The sequence below is a fragment of the Canis lupus genome, chromosome 29 (genome assembly GCF_048164855.1).
Source record: "Canis lupus baileyi chromosome 29, mCanLup2.hap1, whole genome shotgun sequence".
Taxonomy (NCBI): Eukaryota; Metazoa; Chordata; class Mammalia; order Carnivora; family Canidae; genus Canis; species Canis lupus.
This window is the reverse complement of record NC_132866.1, coordinates 19862538-19882024: the sequence shown is the minus strand read 5'-3', so window position 1 is coordinate 19882024 and position 19487 is coordinate 19862538. Positions and strand designations below refer to the sequence as shown.

The 19487-nt window shown below is 41.5% G+C and overlaps 1 protein-coding gene and 1 long non-coding RNA gene across 9 annotated transcripts in view; one reads left to right on the top strand and one right to left on the bottom strand.

Moving 5' to 3' along the window:
- Positions 1-1275: 1275 nt before the first annotated feature.
- Positions 1276-4237, bottom strand: LOC140620889 (uncharacterized). The gene is made up of 2 exons (XR_012020616.1): positions 3598-4237; positions 1276-2643 (listed from the first exon to the last, which is right to left on the bottom strand). It is a non-coding gene; the product is annotated as an uncharacterized lncRNA (long non-coding RNA).
- ADD3 (adducin 3) overlaps positions 2426-19487 on the top strand; it is a 124166-nt gene continuing 107104 nt past the window's right edge. For 2 of the 8 annotated variants that reach the window (XM_072805375.1, XM_072805367.1), the window contains exon 1: positions 4516-4838. The gene's annotated coding sequence lies outside the window, so the exon portion shown is untranslated. Of the gene's footprint in view, positions 2611-3406; positions 3550-4515; positions 4839-5875; positions 6104-19487 lie in introns of those variants that run through there. The other 6 variants (XM_072805369.1, XM_072805365.1, XM_072805374.1 and 3 more) reach the window with 6 other exon arrangements.

The following is a 19487-nucleotide window of genomic DNA, read 5'->3' as shown; positions in this document are numbered from 1 at the left end:
TTCCTTGCAGAGAAGCAAGATGCACAAAAACATGAAAACATTGAGCAACTAATTTCCTTGGATTTTGTCTCTATACAACTCATTCTTTTTTTAAATTAAGGTGATAAATTGTCAGATACACAAAACACCAAGTTTGCTATGTCATCTAATGTAACACAGACTTTAACTGTAATGTCCCCTTGAAACTAGGGAGAGTGGGCTTAGGTCAGTACGGGGTTCTTTACCAGGAACACCAGATCAGGATTGAAGGGAAAATGTTACTATCTAGCAAAAAAAAAAAAAAAAAAAGCTTCCAAAAAGCATCTCTGAAGGCCAGAATTAAGTCTGTGATACTTTCCCCTGCCTGGCTCTTAAACTTTTTCCTCTTGGCAGGCATACTTATGGATGTAGACAAAAGGGAACAGAGGCACCAATGGGCCCAAGGAAACAACTAACAGAGTTGAAGTCCCTGTCATTTAAGTGCAAGGTAAGCAAGAGCTTGCCAGTGAGTGTTGTTCTCTTGGAAGTCACTTAAATTTTTTTTTTTTTCCTGTACAAATTACTTTCTAATGTAAACCTGAAGGCAACATTAGTGGTAATATTTGCACACATTGTAAGTACTTGATATTCTTTAGTTTATAATACATGTACACAAATAGTGTCACTGAATGAAACTACTGTTTTTTGTTGTGACAGATCCTGCTGAGTCCCCAATGTGGGTATGTGAAACTGTGTGTATGTTCATACGTGTTGTTTATTTGCCTTGTGTGGTGAAGAGTGGAGAGTTAGAGTAAACCCCAGCTCTGTCCTTAACTCTGTTGTCATTTTCTCTGGGTTTCCATTTTTTCCATTTATAAAATTTTAGTGAGCTCTAGACTCTGTTCCAACTCTACCATCCAGTGATGCTCAGTTTTTATTTTTTTAAAGATTTATTTATTTATTCAGAGAGAGAGAGAGAAAGAGAGAGAGGCAGAGACACATGCAGAGGAAGAAGCAGGCTCCATGCAGGAAGCCCGACATGGGACTCGATCCCAGATCTCCAGGATCACACCCTGGCTGCAGGTGCCGTCAAACCGCTGCACCACCGGGGCTGCCCAATGCTCAGTTTTTAAATGCATTCATTATTATTAAATGTTATGTACCCCACTCAATCCATATTCTTAGCAATATAGTAGGGTCCTGCTTCAGGAAAACTGGTCATAGGTACAAAAATCTTAAGTCAGACAAAATTAAGTTTATTCATTTTACAAAAATGATTACTCGGTCTGCAAATTAATTTCCAAAATGGCAGTTAATAACAAATTCTTTAAAATAAAGATTTATTTTCATTCCAAGTTTTCATGAAAAGTAATTTAGAATGAGACATACTTGCATTAAATAACAAAAATATAAGCATGTAAATGTTATAAAATCATAGAATTTTGGAATGCTAAAGGAGCATTTCAATCCAACGTCATCATTGTACAAAACAAGCAACTAAGGACCAAAAGTTTACATATTAGCTCGAGATCACACGTGTAGTTAACAAAGGCCCTGCAAACAACATCAATCGCAAAACATTTTCCATATTCTTCTCTATTGGTATTTTGAGACCACACCTCTACATTTACCCATGAAGAAAATAATCATAGCTGTTCGGTGCTTAAGTCAAGGAATATTAATTATTGAATAAAATTTAAAGTTATAACGCAGACTATCAAGTTCCTCCTGTATGGGCACATTACATTTTAACAGTGTAAATAGTAGATTCACGTGCATTTAAAGTAAGTTAATCTACTTATAATTTCTTAATTCTGCTGATTTTTGAATTGCCACTGAAATGGAATAGTGCTCTGCTATTATTGTCTCGAATTATTTTAGATTTTTCAGTTTTTCAATAAATATCGTGATTTTTATAACATGAATACACATTGACATCTGTCAATAATATATTTTCTGATACCAACATTCACTGAAATTCCAGGTATGCTTATAAGTGTTAAAAGGCTTGATTTCATTGCTCCCAGTCACATGAATGAGTTTTATTTTATAAATCTTTTCAAATTCTTGTATTAAATGCTAGCAACCTCCTCTAATTGGGTATCATTTTAGTGCAATGATTGGAAATGAAATACTAGCCCAAAATACTAACCGGTTTCCAGGCACACTGCTTTATTTTTTGCCATGGACCCCAATGTTTGGAGTCAGCAGGGCTCTTTAAAACTAATGTGCGTTTACAGCATTTCATTGATTCACACTAAATCAGTCCCCTCCATCATTTGGTTAATTTTAACCTTAACCTCCCACAGCTATACTCAGTCCCAAAAAGTCCCTGCCTCTGCTTCTTATGAAGCAATAGTAGAGAAGAGAAACAAAACCCATTCCTTTAAGAAAGATTCCGCCTCTTTTTTTTTTTTTTTTTTTTTTAATAAGCAAGCGCCTAATGGTAACTGGGGAGCCTCTACTAAGTCACACACTTTACTACTCAGCATTGGAGAAGCTGCTGCGGCTGGGCTGCTGTGGCTGCCGCCGCCGCCGCCGCCGCGGGTCTGAGGCTGCAGTGGGTTCCAGTGCAGCACTGCAGAATCCACACCTACAGAAGACACACACGTCTACTACCCCGGACCCAGGAAAGCCTTGCATCTTCCGCGGGTAAGCCGGTCTTTTATCCATTTTGTCCAGATACTGTGGGAAAGGGAATGATCGTGGAAAAGACTGCTCATCAGACATGCTTAAAATGGATTATGCTAATTTATCTTGGGGGGGGGATGTTTAGATTTGTGACTGGCAAATGCTCTATATAGTGGAGACTATTGTCTGATAAGTGCTCTTAACATACTTTTTTTTTTTGCTATTCATAAAAAGGCTAATCTTGATGCATGCAAAAGCTGTTCATTTTTTGCTTTATAAACACAAAACAAAAAACAAAAAACACCAAACCCCATCCAGCCACTCCCAATCTCTCTCTCAAATACTGCAGATGTTTTTAAAGACCAAATAAAATGACAGGCTGAGCATTTTCTAAATATTTTCTCCCCAAAGCCAGGAAGCCTTCCCTGGATCCTTTACGGGTATTTAAAAATCATAAGGCATGGTTAGATTTTGAGCAGATGGGAGATGGTGGTAGACTGGAATTTCTATAGCCTTAGTCCAGTGGAGAGAGAAAATGAGGATAAATGAAATCACAGTTTGTGCCAACACAAGATTCATTTTCCACACTTCATATGTGGGAAGAGGAAACTACATTTTAATTAGCACATTTTTAGGGAAGAGGGAGGGGATGAAGATGAGGGGGATGGCATGAAGTATTTGAGGGGGAAGAGAAGAGTCTGCAGAGGAGGAAGGAAATGAAGTGGACTGCCGCCAGTGCCTTGGAAACCAAGGGAGATAAGGGTGGGGAGTGAAGTTTGTTCTGTTTGGTAGGGTGGGGTCGACTCTGGGGACCATGAATAACCAGAATGGCGCTTGGAGGGGTGTGCTTGCGAGTGGATTCGTGTCCGTGGAGGACACGTGTGCGGGAAGGATGTTCAAATCGTGGGTGGCAGAGGAAGGTGTGCAGCGCCGGCAGGTCTGTGTCGAGGATAGGCTGGGGTAAGAATGCATCTGGGCGACGGGGGGGGGGGGGGGGCTCAGGGTCACCTGTGGATGGACCCGCATCCCTGCTATTGCGTGCGGCAAAGTTTACCCAGCGCCGAATTCATGTTGAAAGCTGGTGCTGCCTCCCTCGACTCTGCCCCTCCAACGAGCCAGCTCTCATGAGGTCCCCAAGCCAGGAGCCGGAGTAGGGGTGAAGACCCCCCCACTGGTCCTAGTGGAGCAGGACCCAGAGGGCCCCTGCCCTGCTCCTCCGCGGAGGTGAGGAGGCGGAGGAAGCGCCCAACAGGCAGGAATGCTGAGAGCCTAGGCCCCTCGGACGGGGGCGTGCAGAGGCTGAGGCTCCGCCGGGCCTCCCCCCAGGACCCGGCGGCCAGAGTCGGCGGCCGAGGTGCTCGCAAAGCTGCGGCGCGGCCTCGGGACGCGGAGGGCGCCCAGGGTAGGGCGGGCGACGTTTGCGAGGCGTCTCTCCTCCTCCTCCTCCTCCTGGTAGTCGGGTTTCCGTCGGGGCTAGTTCCCCCTCCGACCCTCAGGGGACGCCACGGATCGGAACTGCACCGCCGGAGGAGGACGTTGACGAGGTGCCAGGCAGCCGCCCAGCGCCAGGCCCTCCCCAAAGGCCCCGCCGGCCCGTAGGTCCTCGCGGCCGCCGCTACACGGACGCGGTGCAGGCGGGCGGGGAGGGGGCGGCCGCGGGCGGAGCCAAGGCTCGCGAGGGGCGCGAGGGGGCGCGAGGGGCCGCGAGGGGCGGGGCCTCGAGGAGGCGGGGCCGGGAGTCCTGTGATTCCGGGGGGCGGGGCTAGGACGCTCGGGGGGCCCAAGGGGCGGGACCAGGGGCGTTCGGGGGCTGCGAGGGGCGGAGCCAGGGGCGCCTGGGCCCTGAGGGCGGGGCTCGGGGGCGGGGCTCGGGGGCGGGGCTCGGGGGCGGGGCCAGAGGACGCTCCGGGGGCGCTCGGCCAGTCCCGCCAGAGCGCGAGCGGCCCGCCGGTAACGGTCGCCAGGGCGAGGGGCGGGAGGGGAAGGAAGGGGGTTTAGGTGATTTTTTTTTTTTTAAAACAGTGACGGAGAGCTAGAGGCATCGCGGCCCAGGTGTCGCCGCTTCCTGCTACGGAGGGCTCGGCGCCCAGGTCCCTCCCTCCTCACGCCCCCTCGCCTCCTGCCCTCCCCCGGGAGCGGAGCGGCGCTTGAGAGGCGTTCGCGGCGGATCGGGCAGCGGCTGCAGCCCCGGCGGCCGCGGAGGAGGAGGAAGGGAAGCACAAAGCCCGCCGCGCGAGGCGAGCCGCGAGGTAATCCCGAGGAGAGGGAAGGCGCCGTCGTCGAGCCCCTCCTCCCGGCGGGGACGGCTGGCGCCCGCGCGGCCCGGCGGCGGGACCCCTCAGGGGGTCGCGCGGGGGCGGGGAGCGCGGCGGCTCGCGGGGCCGAGGGCACTTCCTATTGGCTGTCCCCGCGGCCTCAGGTGAACTTGTCTCTCCCCGGGGCGCGGGAATGGGAGCCTCGGGCTGCTCGGAGGGGGTGGACCTGCGGGGGAGGGCCTGCGGGCGTCTCGGGGTGGGCCCGACTCTTGGGCCTCCTCTGGTTTCCCTCGAGGGGGCAGAGTGTTCTGCAAGCGGAGAGCTCGTTGGAGCGTCGGTGACCCGGGGGCCTTCAGCTCTGAAGGTGTGCCCCCGAGGTTGCGGCGCTTGGAAAAGGTGGAGGGAAGGGAAGGGTTGTTGGTTTTTGTTTTCCCCCATTAAAAAAAACTCCTTTCGGCGAGCCGAAAAGTGTGCGGCCCCCTCTCTCTGGTGTGATCCGCGTCCCCATCCGCCCAGCGCGCGCGCACGCCCCTGCAGAAGCTTGCACGTTAAGGTGGTGCTTCCCGCCTGCCCGGGGTGACAGGCAGAGTTGGCAGCGGGTCCGCTCTGCTGGTGTTTGGGGCACAGCCAGCCGCTTTGGAGGTAATGCTGTCGGGACTGAGGCAAGACCTCAGACACAGGTAGAATCAGCCAGGCCTCTATTAAATTGGCAAGAATGGCCTCAGGTGAACTTTTTTGTTGCAGAGATTTAATTGCAAGTAGGTGTCGGCTCAAAATGGGAGCGTAGTAAAAACCACTAATTTCTTTGGCACATGTGCTGTGGCAACGGACCGCTGAAGTGGTAAGAAGAGAAATAGAACTTAACCGGGAGGCTCTGAGTTGGGATTATATGCAAGTGTGATGAAGGAGTTGAGAAGATTCTGGGAGTTGGAACCAGCGACATAAACGTGTGTGCGTGTTTACGTTATCTCATACAACATTTCAGATTTATTTTTTTATTTTTATCTTTTTAATTTATTTATTTACGATAGTCACACTCAGAGAGAGAGAGAGAGGCAGAGACACAGGCAGAGGGAGAAGCAGGCTCCATGCACCGGGAGCCCGACGTGGGATTCGATCCCGAGTCTCCAGGATTGCGCCCTGAGCCAAAGGCAGGCGCCAAACCGCTGCGCCACCCAGGGATCCCAACATTTCAGATTTAGCAGTCAGTATGAGAACGGTTGCTTTTCTTGGAGTGAAGTGCCTCTACATAATGCTTGGTATGTCCTAATCTGGGCTTCAGAAGACTTGTAAAGAGAGCGTTGTTAAAAAGAAAAATAAGAGCGCAGGGTAACTGGTCATTAAATTAAGATGCTTGACTATTTAAAAATGTGTAATTAAGGTATGGTACCAACTCATTTATAGGGTTACTTTTGGAGCATACGTGTAAAGTTTTTTGTATCCAGATCTTGATTGCATTGTAATTGCCCTCCAACTCATTTTCCTTTGCTTAAATTGAGCAGATTAATTTTGCAGAGGGAGGGCCGGAAAAAAAAAAATGGCCACTTTTGTTGCATTTAACTTTTCATCTTTTCATAGAGTTCGCTCTTTTTATCATCCCAGAGTTCACTTTTTCTTTTTTTTCTTTTTAAGGATTTTATTTATTTGAGAGCTAGCGAGAGTTTGAGCGGGAGTGGGGGGGGGGGCGGGGAGGAGGGTAGGAGGGCTAGTGCGTGAGGGAGAAGCAAGCTCCCCGCTGAGCAGGGAGCCAGATAGGAGGCTCTATCCTGGGACCCTGGGATCATGACCTGAGCCGAAGGCATATGCTTACCTGACTGGGAGCCACCCAGGCGCCCTGGCCAAAGAGGTCACTCTTAAAACTGACCTCAAATGCTGGCATGTTGGTAATAGCTGTTTTTAAAGAAAAAAAAAAAAGTGGTGTATCAATTTTGAATGTTAAATGTAACTTATCTCTTAATTTAAACGTATTGGTTATGAGGCATTCAGTTATGTTGTGGCTTTTTACATGTATGATAACATGTTTATTGGTAAACATTTGACATGACAGGTGATCATAAGACACCTGGGAAATACTTATTTCGCATGATAGAAGGATTGTATTTCCAAAATATGTTTTACATTCTAAAAAATGAAAAAAATGTACACTTTTCTACTTCTAACCCCATTTTTCAGTAATGCTATACTGGGAAGAATGCGCACTTACTCAGTGATGTTTAAGATGTGGATATGGTCTTTGTAAAAACCAAAATGTCTTTTGAGACTAAGACGACATAGCGTCAGCATCAGCTGCTACACACACACACTCCTGAAATCTAGACTCAGGGTGGGGGTCAACTTCTGCAGTTATGAGGCTTCCTGATGTAGGTGTATCACGTCTGTTTTTGTTATACTTTAACCTATACAGGTTGTTAGCTGTTTAATCTGTTCTTTGGCAAAGCAGTTGTTTAGCAGTATTGAGCAGCACTGACTTGTGTCATCAGGGTATAGAAGGACTTCTGTTAAGGGAAGAAATCCCATAAAAGCGTAGAAACTCAACTCTGAACAAATTAAGTTTGTAGAGTATTGGGGAATGATAATATCAGAACTCTGAGTTGTTTCAAGCAAAGTGTTTTAGAATATGAATGCTTCATCTTTAGTATATAAAATGAGTCTTCAGAAGGTGGTTATATCTATCATGCTATGTAGCAAGTGAAGACTAAGCAAATATTTGTAACAACCAATATTTATTTGCTCTACCTCTGTGCCAGGCAGATTTTATGTGATTTTTTTTTTTTTTAAGATTTTATTTATTCGTGAGAGACACAGAGAGAGAGAGGCAGAGACACAGGCAGAGGGAGAAGCGGGCTCCATGCAGGGAGCCTGATGTGGGACTCGATCCCGGGACTCCAGGATCATGCCCTGGGCCCAAGGCGGCACCAAACTGCTAAGCCACTGGGGCTGCCCGGTTTATGTGATTTAATTTACTTACTCCTCACAACCCAGCGACTAAACAGAGACACAGGTTAAGTGTTTTGCCCAAGGAGTATAGGTACTAGGTACCACAGGCTGGTACTGAACTCAGTCTGACTCCATCTAGAGTGAGCCCATGTAACTAGTGGGCCTTGCTAGTATACTTGCAGTAGTAGTTAGAAATCAGTGAAAAGTCTTCGGAGTATTCCCAAGACTACAGGGGTGCCCTTGTCTTCTTTAGCCACACCTTTCTGTATTAATACAACTAATAGGTTGTTTAAATATGAAGGGTGGTGATAAATCTGCTTTAAGTAGAATCACCTTTTGACTTTTTTTTTTTTTTAAATTTTTATTTATTTATGATAGTCACAGAGAGAGAGAGAGAGAGGCAGAGACACAGGCAGAGGGAGAAGCAGGCTCCATGCACCGGGAGCCCGATGTGGGATTCGATCCCGGATCTCCAGGATCGCGCCCTGGGCCAAAGGCAGGCGTCAAACCGCTGCGCCACCCAGGGATCCCCACCTTTTGACTTTGAAAGAGGATTCTCTTTTGATAAATTTCACTAGGCTAGGGCAGCTTGGGTGGCTCAGCAGTGTAGCACTGCCTTGAGCCCAGGGCTTGATCCTGAAGTCCTGGGATGGAGTCCCATGTCAGGCTCCCTGCATAGAGCCTGCCTCTCCCTCTGCCTGTGTCTCTGCCTCTCTCTCTGTGTGTGTGTGTGTGGCTCTCATGAATAAATAAATAAAATCTTAAGAAAAAAAAGTTTCACTAAGATACTATATTTGGGCTAGAGTAGGTTGTCTTTTTAATTATTAAAGATGTTAAAGGCCTTTTTTTTTTTTTTTAAAGCTTGCCATCTATGTTAGACCCAACAGGCACTATTACCCTTGGAGAGATTCTGGTTTTACACCAAATCAGTGGGGCTGATCTTCTGATTATCAACATCATATCAACCTAAGATGGATTTTAACTTAAATTTGTTCTAAGGTTCACCTGAGTTGCCTCCTAAAATTAGCCTTCAGACATAACTTGTGGCTTATACTTTGTCATTTACATTCCTCATGGAACTGTGTGTTGCTGCTTCACCAATGTAGTTAAGTTAGGCAAATAAATTACAATCTAAATTAGCTGGTTTAAGTAATGTTTAGAATTATTATTGTAGAGAACTGAAACCTTTTGTTGACAGTTTAGTGAAATATGTTAGGAAAAAATGTTAAAAAACTTGCATATGTTGAATTAAGAAAGCCCAAGCTGTATTGAAGACACAGGTTACTTATCTGTTTCTCATATAAATAAATACTAATTTTTTTGTCTAGAATTAATATTCAATGCTGTTTCCAAATCCTTTGGAATTACTAAATGTGTAGACTTTGAATAGAAAAAATTTAAAATGTCTACTTAGAATGCTATTCTTTCTTTTAAACATGGGCACCTTATTTAAAATTGAGTTGTAGACTATGTTATGTCACTGAGGTTCAAAATGAGTGCCCTGATACTTTCTTTCATGTCTTCTCTGTTAAATGCTTTATCATTTGATCTCGGGGTCCATTCCAGTATACTTACAGATGATATTGTTATGAGGTCTTTCGGGTTCTGCAAGTGACTAAGTAACCTCTGTTGGCCAAAAGCCAAAACAATCTCAAATTTTTACTGTAATGGGTTGTATATATTCAGAATCCTTTATATCATACAGGTTAGAAGTCTTTCATTGACTGTGGCTTGAAAGAAAACCTATAATCTTTTATCTATCCCTCATATATAATAACTAGATGAATTTATTTTTTCCTTCTAGCAGTAGCTGGTTATGGACACACGTATGTAACTATCCTACTTGAGGGATGCTCTTCCTTTCATGTAAAGTTAAAAATTATTCATCTGGCATTCATGCAATAAATAATTTGAGTATCAACAGTATGCATTGAACAATTTTAACTGAAAATTATGTTAATTAAAATTAAGTGTTGCAGAAAGAAAGACTTGTGGGCTCTTTTTTCATGTGCATTTTAATGTTGATTTTTTTTAATGTATGAACAAGTTTCAAAATACACTTCAAAATTAAGTTAATTGCACAGTTGAACACATATTTGAATGTTAAGATGATACTGTTTAACTTACCATAAAGCCTTAAATGATGGTACAAATAATAAGAATCAGTCTCTTGTTTCCTTAAACTAATTTTTGTTGGATATCTTTGAAAAGGTGCATTAATAATCTTTCAGGTTTCTAGGACATTGCTTACTACACTGAAGGAGCAATTTAATGAGGAGTATCCTAGAAACCTTAAAGAATGAATATGGCTTTCAATGTTACCTAGCATAACCCAAAAACTAGTACCATGATCACAAAAGGTATATATTTCTTGTTAGGAAGACAGTATAGACTTGTTTCTGACTATGCCAAAGCTAAACTGTTACTGTATAGGCTTTGATGTATAGTTACATCTTTATAACGCATTTAGATCTAAATTCAACTTTAACCTGATGTCAAACTGATCTGCATTGCCACCATATACTTAATTTTTTTAAAAAAATTTATTTATTCATGAGAGAGACAGAGAGAGAAAGGGGCAGAGACACAGGCAGAGGGAAAAGCAGGCTCCATGCAGGGAGCCCGGGTCTCTAGGATCACACCCTGGGCTGAAGGCAGGCGCTAAACCACTGAGCCACTCCGGGATCCCCTTAATTTGTTTTTAAAAGTTGGAGTTAAAGCATAATTGGAAATAGACCTCCCTGATATAAGATGAACTTTGAAATCTCTTTGTTTCAAATTGTCCAAAACCTGGCCTGAGGATATTGGTGTATAGGCAGTACATTAACTAGCATTTAAGATTGCCTTCTCAAATAAGACTACAGTTTGAACCTGGGGTGATGAAATTCACTTTTTCTGCAGTAGACATACATGATTTCCATACAATAAAGATTTCTCACAACTAGCTAGGCAGGCGTTAAAACACCTTTTGGAAGTTTAAGGGCAAATGACATAACATTCTTAAAACCAATGTCTCAAGAAGTACACTGCCTATATTAATAAAACTTTGAATTTTAATGCTTACAAGGTGAATTAAGGCAAGTAGACATTAAGGCAAGCAGTTGATTAAACAAGATGGAAATCTAACTCCAGGTGACATACATAAAATTGTTACTTTATTCTTTTGGCTCCCTTTCATACTCATTTAAATGTGTTCTTGTAAGTTTTTTACTCCCCCATCCCTTTACCTCTTCGGAAGAGAAAAGGACTGTTCAGGAGACAGTTTAATTCTGCTCCCAGGCTGTTGTGGGTTACCTGCTAGGGGAGCTGGAATTTGAACAATGTAGAAGGCAATCAGGTTGGAGAAGTGCTGAGTTTTTCAGTATCTTGGGGCTTGGTGTATGCCTTTAATTTGTCACCGTCAGCAGTGTTTCTGTGACGTTTTTCCACAATGGCTCAGTTATCCTGTACAAGGACAGCATTTCCTTTTTCCTTTTTCCATACAGTATTCTCATCCTGTCATCTTTTGATCTGCTGGAATGACTAAATGCCATACAAAAAAAAAAAAAAAAAGTTTACTCAGTATTCTTATGGAGAAGATAATTAGGCTTACTTGGTATGTCTGAAGAAATATATTTTGGGATCAAGTCCTTCCCAGGGACTCTTTCAAGAACGCTCTATTTTTTTTTTTTTTTTAATATTTATTTATTTACGATAGTCACACAGAGAGAGAGAGAGAGAGAGAGAGAGAGAGAGGCAGAGACACACGCAGAGGGAGGAGCAGGCTCCATGCACCGGGAGCCCGACGTGGGATTCGATCCCGGGTCTCCAGGATTGCGCCCTGGGCCAAAGGCAGGCGCCAAACAGCTGCGCCACCCAGGGATCCCAGAACGCTCTATTTTTAATCTTCAGAAATTAGAGCCAGTAACTGTTAGCTGCATTGTCACTTCTAATCTCATTTGTCTTACTAGTACGTGAAAAGATTCTATAAGGGCAACCTTTCTTAATATCTAAGGAAGAGGTTGGGGAATGGTGACAGTCACAGTTCATTTGGAGTTGTGAATGCGCTTAAGTGCATAGGACAAGCAGTGTAGGGAAGAGTGAAAAGGGGGGAGAGATTGGCAATGAAGTTGATACATTGTCCGCATTCCCAACTTTTTTATTTTTATTTTTTTGTAAATTTTAAAACCATGTTCTTTTCACTTTCCTTCCTCCTATGACTTTTATTGCCAGAGAAAGGTGGAATTTTCAAGGTGATTCCTTTTTTTTTTTTTTTTTTTTTTAAGATTTTATGTATTTATTCATGAGAGACAGAGAGAGAGAGAGGGGCAGAGACGTAGGCAGAGGGAGAAGCAGCCTTCCTGCAGGGAGCCCAATGTGGGACTGGATCTCTGATCCCAGGATCACACCCTGGGCCAAAGGCAGCCGCGCAACCACCGAGCTACCCACGCGTCCCCTTCAAGGTGATTCCTATCTGATTGCTGAGAAGTTTGGCTTTCAGCTGAAAGGTGCACTGAAAGGAATTTCCTTCCATCACTCTCCACCACTATTTTTTTTTTTAATTTCAAAAAAAGATCTTGAAACAAGTATGTGTGAGAAACCTTACTTATCATGTAATAGTTGGGAGCCATTATGCATTAAAGTTAAAATACATATTATTAATATATCAGAAATCCATATTTAAATACTTTTTTGCAAAACTAAATCTACAGTAGTGTTGTGTTAGGATGTTTCTCTTTAAGTGGGTATCAGAATTTATTTTTATCCAAAAGTTGAAAGTATTATGAAAGACTTCTCTTGTCTCAGTGAATGTTGATAATGAAAAAAATCATAGTTCTTAAACTATTATCATTAAATACTTTAATGAAATACTAGATAGACAATGAATTGGTCACTAGCCACTGAAAGACTGTCACCTCTAGAGCAGAATGTAGTAGGAAAGGAACATTTTATTACCTGAATAAGAACAGTGTCTCTGCTTGACATAGCGAAGGCTTTGAGAAGCTGTTTACTTGGTAATCACTTGAGTTAGGTGATTTTATTGTGTTTGAGGTTTTATAATTTGAATTACACTGGGCTCTATAAAAAGTGTCTGGTTGGACCATCAGCTTTTGATGAATGCAATTCTGGAGGGATCGTGACTATCAGTTAAGTGCTTTGTAGAGAGAACCCTGTTTTGTATCACACCTGACTGTCACAGAACATGCTTCTTTGAGCTTGTTTAATTTGGGCTCAAAGGGAAGAGTGCCATCTACTGAATGGCCAGCATCAAGTTGAACAGCCCCATGTTGTTACAGAACTCTCAGCTGGCTACTGGAGAAACCAGACTCACACTGAAGAATTTGACAGGATCTTAGTACCAAGTGGAATTGTTGTTTTTTTCTTTTTCTTAATTTTAATTATACTTTCCAGCAGGAGGCCTAAACACATGATAAAGAACTAATTCACCACTTGTTGGGAAAGAAGAAACTTGAAGAAGTTGAGACTTTATATTAAATAATAGTCTAGCAATCATGAAATCATTATTAAATCAAAAGCGGTAAAGAAGAGGTGCCTGCGTGGCTCAGTCGGTTAAACATCTGCCTTTGGTTCAGGTATGATCCAACAATTCTGGAATTGAGCCCCATCAGGCTCCCTGCTGAGTGGGGAGCCAGCTTTTCCCTCTGCGACTGCAGCTCCCCCTACTTGTGCTCTTTCTCTCTCTGTAATAAAATCTTTTTTTTAAAAAGTCAAAATCATTTTAATGAGATATTTCATTAGTGGTTTAGGTTATTGATGGCTTCTGCAGACAACAATAATATTGTTTAAAATTTGGTCCGAAAAAAAATATAAAATAAAATTTGGTCCTAAAATCAAATCATTTGTTTAACTGGAGGTAAGGGTTTTAAGAGTATTTGAATACTTTCATAGTGTTTTTTGCTCTTGCCCTTTTACTTTGTCTCTGTTTCTTAAGGCAATTATTCCTGCTTGAGTGATTTCATTATTTCAAAGTGGGTTTTGTTGTTTTGCAGTGGCCTCCTGTTTTGTCATGTTTTTCCTAACTGCCGGAGACTGCCAGTGGTAGTAGTTACGGTTAGAACTAGAGGTCACAGAACCAGGTATAGGTCAGTGGAACTTTATGACACCTGGAATAGGCTTGTCAAAGCCAAACAGGAAGGAACTTCAACAATATGAATTTAAAGAAAGCTTTGAAATTATGATGATATCTTTGTTATATATAATTAATCAGTAACCATTTTCTTGGCCCTTAAAACCTGCCAAGGGTTATATTAAGCACTTTACATAAACTATCTGAAATTTAGTTAAGTAACTTGCCCAAGATCATAAGTTGATAAGCTTGATCCCGCGGCTAATTCCTTTAAATGGGATGCTATACTGCTCATTTATTTAAGCTCGTTCTTGTTGGTGACTGCACAAAAGAATTGAACCAAGTTTGGAAAAGTATTTATGCCTCTGCTGGAAAATACTGGTAGTTTTTTGTTTAGCTATTTCATCATCACCTTTTTTTTTTTTTATTTTTTATTTATTTATGATAGTCACAGAGAGAGAGAGAGAGGCAGAGAGAGAAGCAGGCTCCATGCACCGGGAGCCCGACGTAGGATTCGATCCCGAGTCTCCAGGATCCCGCCCTGGGCCAAAGGCAGGCACCAAACCGCTGCGCCACCCAGGGATCCCCTCATCATCACCTTTTTAAAAAATAAATAGGATTGAAATTTCAGTAGGATCAGGAAGTATATATGAGATAGACCTTCAAATATTTGCCATTTAGTTTTACCTAAAATATTCATTTCTTTGTTCCTTTTGCTATATTATTTGTTAATTTAAAACCACAAAAGTTTATAATTGAAACAGTGAATTGTTTCATGTTACTTAAAATATACTGCTTCACGGGAGAAGGGATTGACTTTACAGAAGGGTTTTATGCTGAGGTTCTAGGGTGGTTGCAGTTGAGCGGATGGGGGATGTGTTAGTTGTTTGTCTATATTTTGCTTGTTCCTAAATATTTTTAGATAATAGTACTTTTTAACATGGTAATAATATTCCATGTCTACAGCATAATAAAAGTCAACCATGTGCCAGTCTGAGGTCTTGGGAGAATTTCAGTTTGCTGTGTACACCAAGTGTACTCTGAGGACCAAATGAGTACTGTACCTCTCATATTTGTATTAATAGTTTTGAATGCGTGTATCCTCTTGAGCTATTTAATACCTACAATTGGAGAGTGGTTTTGGCTTTTAAAACCTATTTTGACCTTTATTACCTTAACAGGTTAGGAATCATTGTTTTGGTATAATCAAAAGCGTCTTAAATTGCATTTCAGTGATGGTTGTGCTGTGTATTCTAAACCAATCACTCTTTAAGGACCTCTGACTCTTCCCTTTCATATGTAAGAGAATTATGTTTTGCCTTCCAGAAAATCCCCATAGGAATATCAGTTACATAATTCCTTGGATTCTGACTCTACATTCCAGTAAAACGTAGAAAAGGTCGGCAACAGCTACTATGACAACACAAAAGATCTTACTTACCCAGTGTGCTGAATGCTGAATGTCAGGTACAGATAACACAGGCTCTAGGTCATCTCCTCAAGAAAGAAGCCCCACAGATCGAGTGGTCAGAAAAAAAATCTCCCACAACGAGGACAAGGGTGGGCCATGAAAGGCAGGATAGGATTTCACTAGGTACAGGCTATGAAAAGAGTTCTTGGCAAGGCATTACTGTCCATGAAAATAATATTTTTTCTGTAGTATGATTGGAGATAGTTTGTAATAGTGGTTCACAGTCTCTTCTCATGTAAGGCACTTGAAGGCTACAATATACTCTTATGGGTAATAGTGCCAAGGACACACTTCCTTTTAGGGTATATTAGAATATTGCAGGGAATTATATATATATGTGTATGTATGTATGTATATATATATATAATATATACATACACATATATAAGATATATATATTTGGGAGAAAGTGGTGGTGAAGGGCATGTAGTTTTTTTTGTTGTTTTATTTTTTTAAGTAGGCTCCATGGAGCCTAGTGTGGGCCCAGACTCACAACCCTGACATCAAGAGCCACACTGAAACCAAGAGTCAGAGTTGGCTGCTCAGCCAACTCAGCCACCCAGGCACCCTGGTCATGTAGATTTTAATAGTGCTCCTTATGAACCACATGAAAATGACTATCATAGAAACATCCTAATATTGTTATTTTGAAGTAATGCTTAGGAAAGTTGGTACTTGGAAAAGGACTTTGGAAATTCTCATCAGGGACACCTGGGTGGCTCAGTGGTTAAGTGTCTGCCTTCGGTTCAGGGTGTGATCCTGGAGTCCTGGGATTGAGTCCTACATCAGGCTCCTTGCATGGAGCCTGCTTCTCCCTCTGCCTCTTTCTCTGTGTCTCTCATGAATAAATAAATAAAATCATAATAAAAACATAGAAATTTTCATCATTTCCAAAACTCAACAACAAGAGGCTCCTTTTGGGAGAAGGTGTGCCTTTTTTAAAAATCCAAGTTCATCCATCATTTACTTTGCTGAATATCAGAATATAATTCTGCTAATGGCTCTGTTAAATCTCTTCAATCTAATGTATAGATAGATTTGTTGATATTATGAAATATAATCATTTCTACTTAATTTTTGTTAATAGTGTCTGGTTTTGGATTTTAGAGGATTTGTTCCAAAGGTCTGAATTCTTCGATTTTGTAATGCTTATCACTTAGTGTAAGTGTTCAAGATATTCTGAGCAAGTCTCTTTCTTTCTTTCTCACTTTGGTTTACTTATAAATTATGTAGGGGTTGGGATAGATCATCTTAAGATCCAAGTGGTTTTACTTGGAAGATGACTGAGAAACCTATGATTGTTTCTTTGTGAAGGTTTTGAGACTATGGATAATAGATATTAGAAGGCCAAGACCATAAAGTCCTTGGCTCTGTGTATATGTGGCAGTTGAGAAAAGGACATTCAGACTCCAGAACCCCCAGAGTTTTAGTTCTTCAGAATCTAAGGGCCCTTGGCAATAGACAATGGGTAGATCCTTTCTGAAAACAATGAAATAAGCAAGGATAGCAATTTTTTCTAAAGCAAACTTTGGAAACATAATGGCTTATTTTTCAAAAAATGGTGTTTTTCCACTCCCCTTCCATGTTTACTATATTTAGTTCCTTGTAAATATTTCTGATTTCTGTTCAACTCTTCTAAGCAACTTTGTTTTCTTTTATTTGTTCATTTATTCATTTAGCAAATATTTATTGAGCACCTATTAAGGGCCAGGCCATGTCTAAGTTTTGGGAATTCAGTTAGCAAAACAGAAGACCTCGCCTGTCCTGGTGGAGTTGGTCTTGGATGTAAATAGAAACAAACAAGTAAAGTATGTATTGTATTGGTGTAAATGTTATGGAGAGATACAGAGCTGGGAATTAAAATAAAGGGAGTGTTTGGGTGGAAGGCAAATTTAAATAGAGTGGTCATGCAAAGCTTTCACTGAGAAGGTGACATGAGCAAAGACTTGAAGAAGGTATGTGATAAGAGGGGAAGATCGTGGCAGGAAGAGGGAAAAAGCCCTGAGGCCCAAGAGTATCTGGCATGAATGAATCAGAATGAGGGATGGGTATTGGGAAGTTTTTGGATGACTTTGAAAAGGTAGGACATGATCTGACATAGTTTTTCGAAGGATTATTTTGGCTGCGTTTTGACACTATGCCATATCGGTACAATAATCTTGGTGAGAGATGACATATCTGGTACAGGTGGTGAGATGTGATGGGATTCTGGATACATTTGGATGATATAGACAATAGGATTTGCCAACTGGGGTGTGTGGTATATGTGAGTCAAACTTGAGCACAAGGTTTGGTGTCTAGGCAGAAGTTTGCAGGAGGAACAAGTTTGGGGGGCAAAGGAAATAGGAGTTCAGTTTGAGACCTATTAAGTTTAAAATGTGTATTAAACATCCACTTGGAGATACTGAGTAGGAAGTTGCTGTGAGTAGAAATATCGTTATCCTTACTATATATAAACTTGATAGTTGTCATTATTTTCCTCTTTCACTTTTAAATATTTGCATATTTAATTTCTTTGACTAGAATAAACTTTACTGTAGTAAGGTTTTGATCTCTTGCTGTTTATCTTCTTTGAAGGGATTCAATCTGTCGTGTAAAACCTTAAGTTTACTTTAACTTCGAAAGACACTTGGTCCCAAAGGAATTCTTTTTTTCTAGAAATAGCACAATTTGCTTTTAATCAAAATGTGAAACTCTTGTTACTGTCCTTTGAAATGTGTGTGTGACTGTAAAATAGAACAGTTTGGCTGTTCCTCAAAAAGTTAATACGGTTTAATGGTTAAAAATAGTAACATTTAGTTACCATTATGACCCAGAAATTCTACTTCTAGGTATATACTTGGGAGAAGTGAAAACCTACTGTTCACACAAAACACTTATACACTAATGTTCATAGCAGCATTATTCTTCATAATCTTAAAGTGGAAACAGTTCTATCAATTGATTAATGGGTTAATGTGGTAGACCATGCAGTGGAATTCAGTCAAAGAAAGGAAGGGAGTGAGTTAGTTACATTCTAAAAAATGGATGAACCTTGAAAACATTGTTAAATGAAAGAAGCCAAATATGAAAGGCCACATATGGTTTGGTTTCATTTAGATGAAATGCACAGAATAGGTATATCCAGAAAGCAGATTAGTGTTACCAGGGCCTGGAGGGTAGGGGGAATAGGGAGTGACTGCTTAATGGGTACTGGGTTTCCCTGTGAGATGATAAAGTTCCAGAACTAGATAGTGTTGATGGTTGCATAGCATTGTGAATATACTAAAAACCACAGAATTATACAAAGAGTGCATTTTATGGTATGTGAATTATATCTCAATTTTTAAAAAAGGTATTAGGAAAAATATGTGTGCACTAAAGTAACTGAAACAACTTATATGGACCTTATTTCTGTAATGGAACTGCTTTTCCAGTTGAAAGTTGATGAAGCCAGACTTAACCACACTAAACCTGGTTTAGCTTGGTTCACTGAAAGGCAGAGTTAAGATACTTAGATCGTTCAGGTAGAAATCAGAACGCAGTTTGTGATCCTATCCTCAGCAAGTCATACGTGAGTTTAATTTTTTTAATTCTCAATTTCATTGAGATGGCCTAGATAATGCAAAAGAAAGCTCTCAGATGATCATTTCTGTGAGTTTCAGAGAACAGAAACCAGTTTATAAATAAGTTTATTAGATCTTAAGTCAATAAAGATAGCTTTTTTTTCCATATCTATAATTTAAAAAATATGGAGAACTCAATTCCTATTAATTTTTTTAGACCAACCAGGATATTTACCTCCTTCTTCTTTTTTTTTTTTTTTAAGATTTTTTATTTATTCATAGAGACACAGAGAGAAAGAGAGAGGCAGAGACACAGGCAGAGGGAGAAGCAGGCTCCATGCAGAGAGCCCGACACTCGATCTTGGGTCTCCAGGATCACTCCCTGGGCTGCAGGCGGCACTAAACCGCTGCGCCACCGGGGCTGCACGGATATTTACCTTCTTAAAAAACATTATTATTTTCATCAAAGAGTTTCCTTTTTTTAAAAAAAAAATTTTATTTATTTATTCATTCATGAGAGACACGAGAGAGAGAGAGGCAGACACACAGGCAGAGGGAGAAGCAGGCTCCATGCGGGGAACCCGACGTGGGACTCCATCCTGGGACTCCAGGATCACACCCTG